We start from the raw sequence: 8,789 nt of genomic DNA, 5'->3' as shown, positions 1-8,789 counted from the left end.
CTCAAAAGTTTACAAGTATTACAACTCTAGAAGCCCAGTGTGTCTACGACAGTGTGTGATCCTTCATGCTATATACTGCCTTTCAGCATGCATCTGCCATCATCTAACATCCATTTGAAAGATGAGTAAACACCTGACTTTCTAGCATCCAGCTGTCTAAGGAAATTCATGTCAAAACCACTATTTCAGTTGCTCGGTATGGACATGACAGAACTTGTCTTCATTTCTTACAGGTGGATGGCACAAACTATCATAATTTGATTATGGATAAGGAAGAGTTAAGGGGATTTGTTGCTTTGCAATTAGATGTAGAAGACATTTAAGCACAAGGAGTGCTTATTAATTCAATGATTTCTCATCATGGTTGTTCATGAGAATCATCTATGCAGATTATAGCATCAAACAAAAATGAAATATAATATAATATAAATATAATATAAATAAAAAGAGAACTTCCTGAGTGACCTCACTGTGGCCCTAATCCATTCTCCAAACACAATTTAATTTCTATAGACAGTTCAAGTAAACTTGTTTCTCTTTTGGTGGCACTGGGCTTTGAACTCAGGGCCTGGCACCTGATAGGCAGGCACTCTACCACTTGAATGCCAACATTTTTTCTTTTGGTTATTTTTGAGATAGGGTCTCACTTTATTCCCAGGCTTGCCTGGACAAAAACCCTCCTATTTACTCTTCCATTTAGCTGGGATTCAAGCATGCACCACCACACCCAACTTATTAGCTAAGATGGGGTCTGGTGAACTTTTTGGCCTGGCTATGCTGAACTCCATATCTTCCCTATCTCTGCCTACTGAGTAGGTAGGATTATAGGCTTGAGCCACTGCATCTGGCCTGTTTTTCTTTTCATTTCTCCTAATGACTACCTCCATAGCTCTAAATAATTTCACCATAGTGGTACTTCTTGAATTGATAATTTTAAACAATGCATCAACTTCCCATATTTTATTTGGGGTTATTTAAACTGGTATCACCTCTTCCTCTGTCATTCTAATAAACAATAAAAAATATTTTTTCTTTTTTTGTTGTTGTGTTGTTTGGGGGTACATTGTGGTATTTACAAAAGTTCTTACAATATATCAAATATATCATACTTGAATACACCCCCTCCACCATTCTTCTTCATCCCCCCACCTCAATTTCTGGAACAGTTTCAACAGGTATATTTTTTCTTGTGTATTTTTTTCAAATTTTCTCAAAAGTCTTTGTTTATTAACTTTCACAATTCTCTTAATACATGTGGAACGATTCAATCTGCATATTTTTGAATATAGATTTTCTCCTGTTAACCAGACTTAGTGAAGCAGAACCACTGAGGATATTTACAAAGTTGAACTCTCTAAAAGTAAAGTACAGTTAAAAATAAATTGTCAACTCTGATAGACATAATGATTAATTAGGTGTTACTAAATAGTTGAAGCACACTAATAAACACTTCAGGGAAGTAATTATTAAATTCTAAACTTAGTTCAAAGTTTTTCTTACACACAGCATAACTGGTTTGAGTTCAACTCTCAGGAAAACATATTGGCATAATTTCAATGATGCCCATCTAATAATAATTGTTGAATAAAACAACTGGAGATTCAGAGTTATTTTATAAAAATATGATTTCTAGACTATAAGGAATAATTCTAGATTGTTCTGGTAGATCATGCCTGAACCCCAGCTACTCCAAAGACAGAAATGGGGAGTATCTCAGTTCAAGGCCAGCCGAGGTGAAACACAGTGATCCCTACCTCAATAAAACCAGCCAAGCATGGTGGTGTATGCCTGTCAACCCAGCTACATGGGAGGCCTTCGGCAGGGGGATCATTGTTCAAGGTCAGTCCAGGGAAAAAGAAGGCCCAACTTGGGAAATAATCTAAAAGGCAAAAAGAGCTGGAGGTGTGGCTCAAGACGTAGAGTACTTGGTAGGCAAATGCAAAGCTCTGATTTGTCACCTAGTAGTGGAAAAAAAAATCCCACTAGGAATTGTAGCAGGATTTTATGAGTCATGTGCCACAGAATTGGGGTATCACCGATGCATCATAGTGGTGCTGATCAGTTTGTCCTTAGCACTTGATGTAGCACGGAGATGACCATAATCTCCAGAGCCTCTTAGGGGTCACTGTCCACCACAAACTGAGCTAATCGGTTACTACACATGCTATAAAACTATTGCACTTTTTTCTTTGTACCTTTACATTAGGAAGCAATACTATTATGTTACTGTTTGAGCAATGCATTTGGTTCTGGTTGTCCTTTCTAAGTGGGGACGCTGAGAAGATGAAACATAGAAGTTTTGAAAAGCTTGGAAAATATTTGAAGGAAGTGGGGTAGTTCACATGTATTTCCACTGTCAAAGGAAAACAAAAAGGAAGACATTTTATGTTGCATATGGTATTTCAGAGATTAAAGAATATACTCTTTAATAAATATAGGATTTTTAACATTTATCAGAAATGTTAAAAAAGGAATAACCCACTTAATCCTGGTCATGAAATATGTCCACAAACTTAATAGTGACTGCCCAGCAAAAACACTACAAAAGAAAATTTCCTTAATTTTCTCTTGTGATAATATAAATAGGCACTCTCCCTGTTCCACCCTTTTATTCCTCTTCCTGTTTTACAGGCACATTCATTTTATTTTATTTTCTGGAATATATTGTGGTCATTCACAAATCTATATTTTAATTGCTGTTCAGCTTCTTGAAATAGTCTTAACAACCACTTCCTTTCTGTTGTCTTTTAAATATTTATTTCCTTTTGTGTCTTATTTAGTATTATAGTCATTGTGATGCTAAACTCCAAAATCTTGCACCTGACTGCCAGGTATAGGGAAAGGTGCTTTTTTGAACAGCACATTAACTTATAAGTTGTGTGAAAATTCAGACTTATGCCCTTCTCTAGTTCCAGTGAGTAGCACATGTTTAGTACATCTCAGAAAGCTTAAAATGTGCTATGAATAAATAAAATGAATGAATGAAAGTGTTTGGGAACATTACCTTTCCCTTTCATAGTAATTAATTCCAGATATATTAGTCTCAATTCACAAATGTGGAATGAACACACTCACCTTTGTTCTGTCTGAATGCAATATCAAATTTTATTTGCCACTTGCAAATTGCACTAATGCTTGTTGAGGGAGTTACAGGTACCCAGTGTTCTGTAATCTTCAGTGCTGACAAGTGAGGGATAGTCCTTAGTCTTGGAGTTATTTTTGAAGGTGGTTTGCAGGTGAGTGTCTCAAATTTTAGCTTTCAAGTTTTGCTTTGTCAGTGGCAGGGTGCAAATAGTCACACTTTCACAGTCCCCTGAACAGTTCTGATTACTCTTCTAAAAAACCTTGTCCTGGGTTTTAGATGCTTGGTACCAAATACCACAAAGACAAATACTCTGTATGGACTTTCATTCCTTTGGGAACAAGCTCCTGAAGAAAAAAAAAACAATTACGCCTGAAATTTCTCCAACTGCTAAATTTTACTACAAGTCAATTAGTGGCGATTCTAAATTAGTTACTTAGAAATATAGATGGGTGCATATGGTTCAGCAAGGACTTCGATAAAATGCACATCTTAATCCAGCAGGTCAGAGTGGGATTTTAAATTCTGGGCATTTCTTGTAAGATCCTAGACAATAAAATTGACTCACAGTTAACACTGTGATCAGCAGTCTTTAACAGGACCGAGGAATGTCCTGTTATGTTATAGCTTACTAATAGCAGGATTATTCATTTTAAAGTAACAAATTAAAATAATGCTTTGCAAATCTCATTCATATTATCACCATCTTTACAAAGAACAAAAGGTTATCTTCCGTTATTTCTAAGGTGAAGATCCCAGGAGAGTAATGGAATAGTTTAAATTTAGCTAATGGATGCCACAGCTAAAGCCAGAGAAGCAAAAGACCGTGGTCTATCTATATGACTATTTTTAGCATATATTAATTGTACAATGTGTTTCATTGTAATATTTCCACACATACATGCAATGTACATTAATCAAATTCACTCCCACCTTTGTAATCTCTTAAGCTATCCCTCATCCCCCCTCCCTTGCTTAAAACAGTATTTAGTGGGTTCCATTATGAAATATTCATATATATACATATATATAAATATACACATATAAGTCCATGTATTGTATATATATAATATATTTTGGTCATGTTCACCCCAAAGTACATTCTTCTTTCTAACCTCACATGATTTCCTACTACCAGATCATTTCCCATTTATACTCATGATCCATTATGACTATAATTATTATTGGTTTCAAATATAGATTACACATATGAGTGAATATATGAAATATCACATATATTCTTTGAGCTTAGATTATCACACTCAACATGTTTGTCTCCAGTTCTACCCATCTTTTTGAGAATCATAAAAATTCTCTCAATATTTATGTAGGAAATGATTTTCTTCATGGCAGCATAGATGAAATTAAGGTCACTATGTTATGAATAATTGTGTTGGTCCAGATTGGGCTATTTATGACTCAATGATCACTCTACCATAACATTTGCTGGGTTGACCCATGAGGTAGCAAGTATACTTGGTATTTCTTAATGCTTCTATCACACATGCTTGAAAAATCAAGAAAAATAAATAGTGTATTGTGGACTCCTTTGTTATTGAGAAGATTCAATGAATTAAGATATCAGGTATCACCAGTTATCACACTTGTACTAGCATTTTTCATAAAAGGAGTTTAGTGCTCTAATTTCGAAATATCTGTGTAGATTTGATCCGAATCCTTCATTATATAACAGATCTTAAAACATTTTCCAAAAGAATTAGTGATTTAAGGTCAAGTAATAAAACTAGATTAAATTTGAAATAACCTTTTAATCTTGTGTAGCTCTTTGTTAAGAATAATATGACACAAATTGATTCAGATCCTATGGGTTGATTGTGGTTTTCCTCAAAATGTTTCATAAGAGGAAAGATTAAAAAAAAAGTTAAGGAACTGAACAGTATTTGGAACTGTTCTAGGCGTGGAAGCATGAAACTAAGGCACATAGATGTACAGAGGGATCCCTAAGGTCAGGATATCCCAGTTCTAAGGGAGTAGAAAGGCATGGACATTATAGTCACTAAGTTTTATGTAGTTTCATATATATGGATAAAAAGGAGGTTGTTAATCACCTTAGGAAAATATCATCTTCATTATAGTTGGGGAATAACTTTTGTTAATTTTTAATTAGGATATATTTATGGTACAGAGGGGATTCATTGTGACAATTTTGAATAGGATTATATTGTACATTGGCTACATAGCCCTACCATCTCTCCCCCATGATCCCCTGCCACCCCACTTAAAGCAATTGCAAGGGGTTTCATTGCTCTATTTTGTATAAGTAAGTGAATTCCATAAACCATATTCCCTTAGGTTAATCTCCTTTGTTCACTCTACCCCTCCCACAAATACCTCACACACTGTGAATATTTTATAGTTTTTCGTCAATTGCATAGAAAAAGTGAAGACAGTGATGGAATACCATTAATTAATATAATGCTCCATGCCATCCTTAGTATTTCACCTAATGTTTGTCTGTATAACACATTGGAAAGACATAAATTACTATATAATGCAACATCAAAAGACCATAGTAATTTGAAATAACATAAAATAAATCTTCACAAATCAGTAAAAAGTTCAGAAAATGGATTAAAATGAATAACAACTTTTGACACCAATTGACCTAAACCAACAATGCATACCTAATTTATAAAATCTCACTTATCTGTACACAGAAATGTTATTTTCTCTAGAATTTTCTTCAAGACAACACTGACATCCTTACTCCTCAAACTGTAGATCAGAGGGTTCAAATGGGCACGACAGTTGTATAAAACACAGAGGGCACTTTGCTCTGGTCGATGGTGCTGACAGATGATGACTACAGGTACATGAATGCTAGAGAATGGAGTGACTGTTGATGATGCTGGCATCAATGAATATGTAAGAGCTAAGGATGGTCATGTTTGGGACAAAGATTTTAAATGTACCAAAGCATGGAACCAGCAACTCATTGACATAGATGCTAGAGCAAGATAGCTTCAGTAGGGGGCGAAGATCACAGAAATAATGATTGATGAGGTCCATATTGCAGGAATGAACTCTAACTAAGCAGCCACCATGAACTGATGCACAAACCACACCTATAATATGCACCCCTAAGATCAGGAAAAGCAGCCTGATGGGGCATGATGATGTTTTAAAGCAAGGGATACTGATGGTAACAGCACTCATAGGCCATTGCAGCCAACATGCAACACTGAGACAGCAAAAAATGAGGAAAAATTAGAGCTGAGTCCAGTCGTCAGGGTAGGATATGATGTTCTCTGTCACAAAGTTCAACAGCATTTTTGGGTTAACGACACCAGAATGGCAGAGGTCAATGAAGGAAAGACTGGTAAGGAAATAGTATATGGGATGCTCAGAGCAGAACTGAGGAAGATCAACATAATATGCCCAGGTTACCTATCACTGTAAGCACATAGATTCATTGGAAGAAGAGGGACAGGGGAGGCTGGAGCTCTGACTTCTCTGAGATCCCAGCCATGAGGAACACAGATTTCCTGCCATTATGTCCTGTGTTCAGATTCTGAAAGGGAGACTGAAGAACATAGTTATTGGAAGAACATCATTATGTATTTACTTGAGAGTTTGCCATCTATAAGATTTCTGGCTTAGGTATCCCCTCAAAGTCTATATGATTCTATATCCTCATTCATCTCATATAAATAAAATTTGTCTTGTTATTATTTATTATTTTTTAAATAATGTGTTTCATAGTAAATAATTTAACCATTTTTATAATCAGTAAGTCCTTTTAAGATGTCTCTTATTTTGAATATATAAATGATTTTAGGCTTATGTTTCTAAGATAAGACACTCAATCTAAATACTTAGAGTCTATGCCAATGAGTGAAAGTGACTGAAAACTTGGGCAAAACAAGCCCTCATTAAGGTCAATGACTTTTATTAAACTGACAGGAGTGCACAGAGATCTTATAATTTGCAAATATTTTCTTTTTATTGTAATTCTTAGGAAGTCTCTATTTCTATAAAATCCTCAGGATTTCAAGTGTTATTAAAGTTAAACAACACCTACAGCACTGTGCATCCTTCTGGAAGTATTGCCCCACAATAACGTAGCTTGTGGTTTCTGGGCCAATACTTGGTTAAGGTAGAATCAGTAGTACTTAGATGGTCAGACCATGAAGTCAAAAGTGTCAAAGTGCCTGTGTTCATATTCAAGCTCAAACATTTAGCAATTGCAGCAATTGAACAGGTTAAAAATTTCTTGTTTTATCTTAACTTACTAACTGAATATGGGAAATAAAAGTGTTACCTACTTCACAATAAAACTGGAATAATTTTAATTATAATTAATTATAATACAAGCAATATCATTTTTAACTTATTACCTATTAATATTGTAAAAAAATGGAAAGTAAGCTACAGCCAACCAACAAAATTTCAGAAACAGACATACCTTAATTTTCTTTTTGCCCATTTGTTTTTGTGAATTAGGATGGAGGGCAAGGCAGAAAATGTAACTGTAAATATTACCTGTCATTGACTTATATTGTAAATAGACAATTCAGTCACTGGATACAAAAAAGAAAAATTTTAATTTTTTTGTTCTTTTTGACATACTGGGAATGGAACTCAAGGCTTGATGCTAGGCAGGTGCTCTACCACTTGAGCCACTCCACAAGGCCATCAAAAGGAAAAGTTTAAATGGATTAGAGCTGAATTATTAAAGTGAAATATAAAAAAAATTAAATTTATATTTGCTTTTGCAATTTAATAATCATGAAGAGAAGTCATAGATATAAGCAGAAGGGTTACAAAATGAAACAAATGGTTGCCCTTAACGCAGAGAAACTAAAGCAGATACCTTAAAAGCAACTGAGGCCAATAGGAAAAGGGCACCAGGAACTAGAGAAAAGGTTAGATCAAAAAAAATTAACCTAGAAGGTAACATCCACGCACAGGAAATCACTGTGAGTTAACTCCCTGTATAGCTATCCTTATCTCAACCAGCAAAAACCCTTGTTCCTTCCTATTATTGCTTATACTCTCTCTACAACAAAATAAGGGCAAAATAGTTTCTGCTGGGTATTGAGGGGGTGGGGGGAGAGGGAGGGGGTGGAGTGGGTGGTAAGGGAGGGGGTGGGGGAAGGGGGGAGAAATGAACCAAGCCTTTATGCACATATGAATAATAAAAGAAAAAAAAAAGAACTAACTAAGAAAAAAAAATGAAACAAATGAAAGAAAATGCAAAGTTCTTTGAGATCTTGGAGTAACTGAAGATTTTTTAGAGTCTTGTAATTCCAGTTATTCTGGAATCTGAAGCAGGAGCATAGCAAGTTCCAGGCCAGCTCAGGCAAGTTCCTGGCTTGCAGAGATATCAAAACCCTATATCAAAAATAAGAACAACAAAAACACACAGAAATGTAAAAAAATAGTGGGTGCATAGTTCAAGTAATAAAACTCCTGCCTAACATTTGCAAGGTCTTGTGTTCAATGCTCTTCTTAGATAGGAAATATATATTCAACACACATACAAATAAAAAGAAAATAAAAAAACAAATTCTAACCTTAAAAATAGTTAATTTGTGCTTCAGAAAATTGAAAACTTTTTCAAAAGACAACATTATGAAAAGGAAATGGCAATCCCAAGGCAGTACATTCATCTGACAAAGGGCTTTATCCAAAACTCAAGATATTTTTAGAATAACGTGAATATAGGTCCGTGCAAGAATATGCA

Source organism: Castor canadensis, chromosome 2 (genome assembly GCF_047511655.1).
Source record: "Castor canadensis chromosome 2, mCasCan1.hap1v2, whole genome shotgun sequence".
Classification (NCBI taxonomy): domain Eukaryota; kingdom Metazoa; phylum Chordata; class Mammalia; order Rodentia; family Castoridae; genus Castor; species Castor canadensis.
This window is presented reverse-complemented; position numbering follows the sequence as displayed.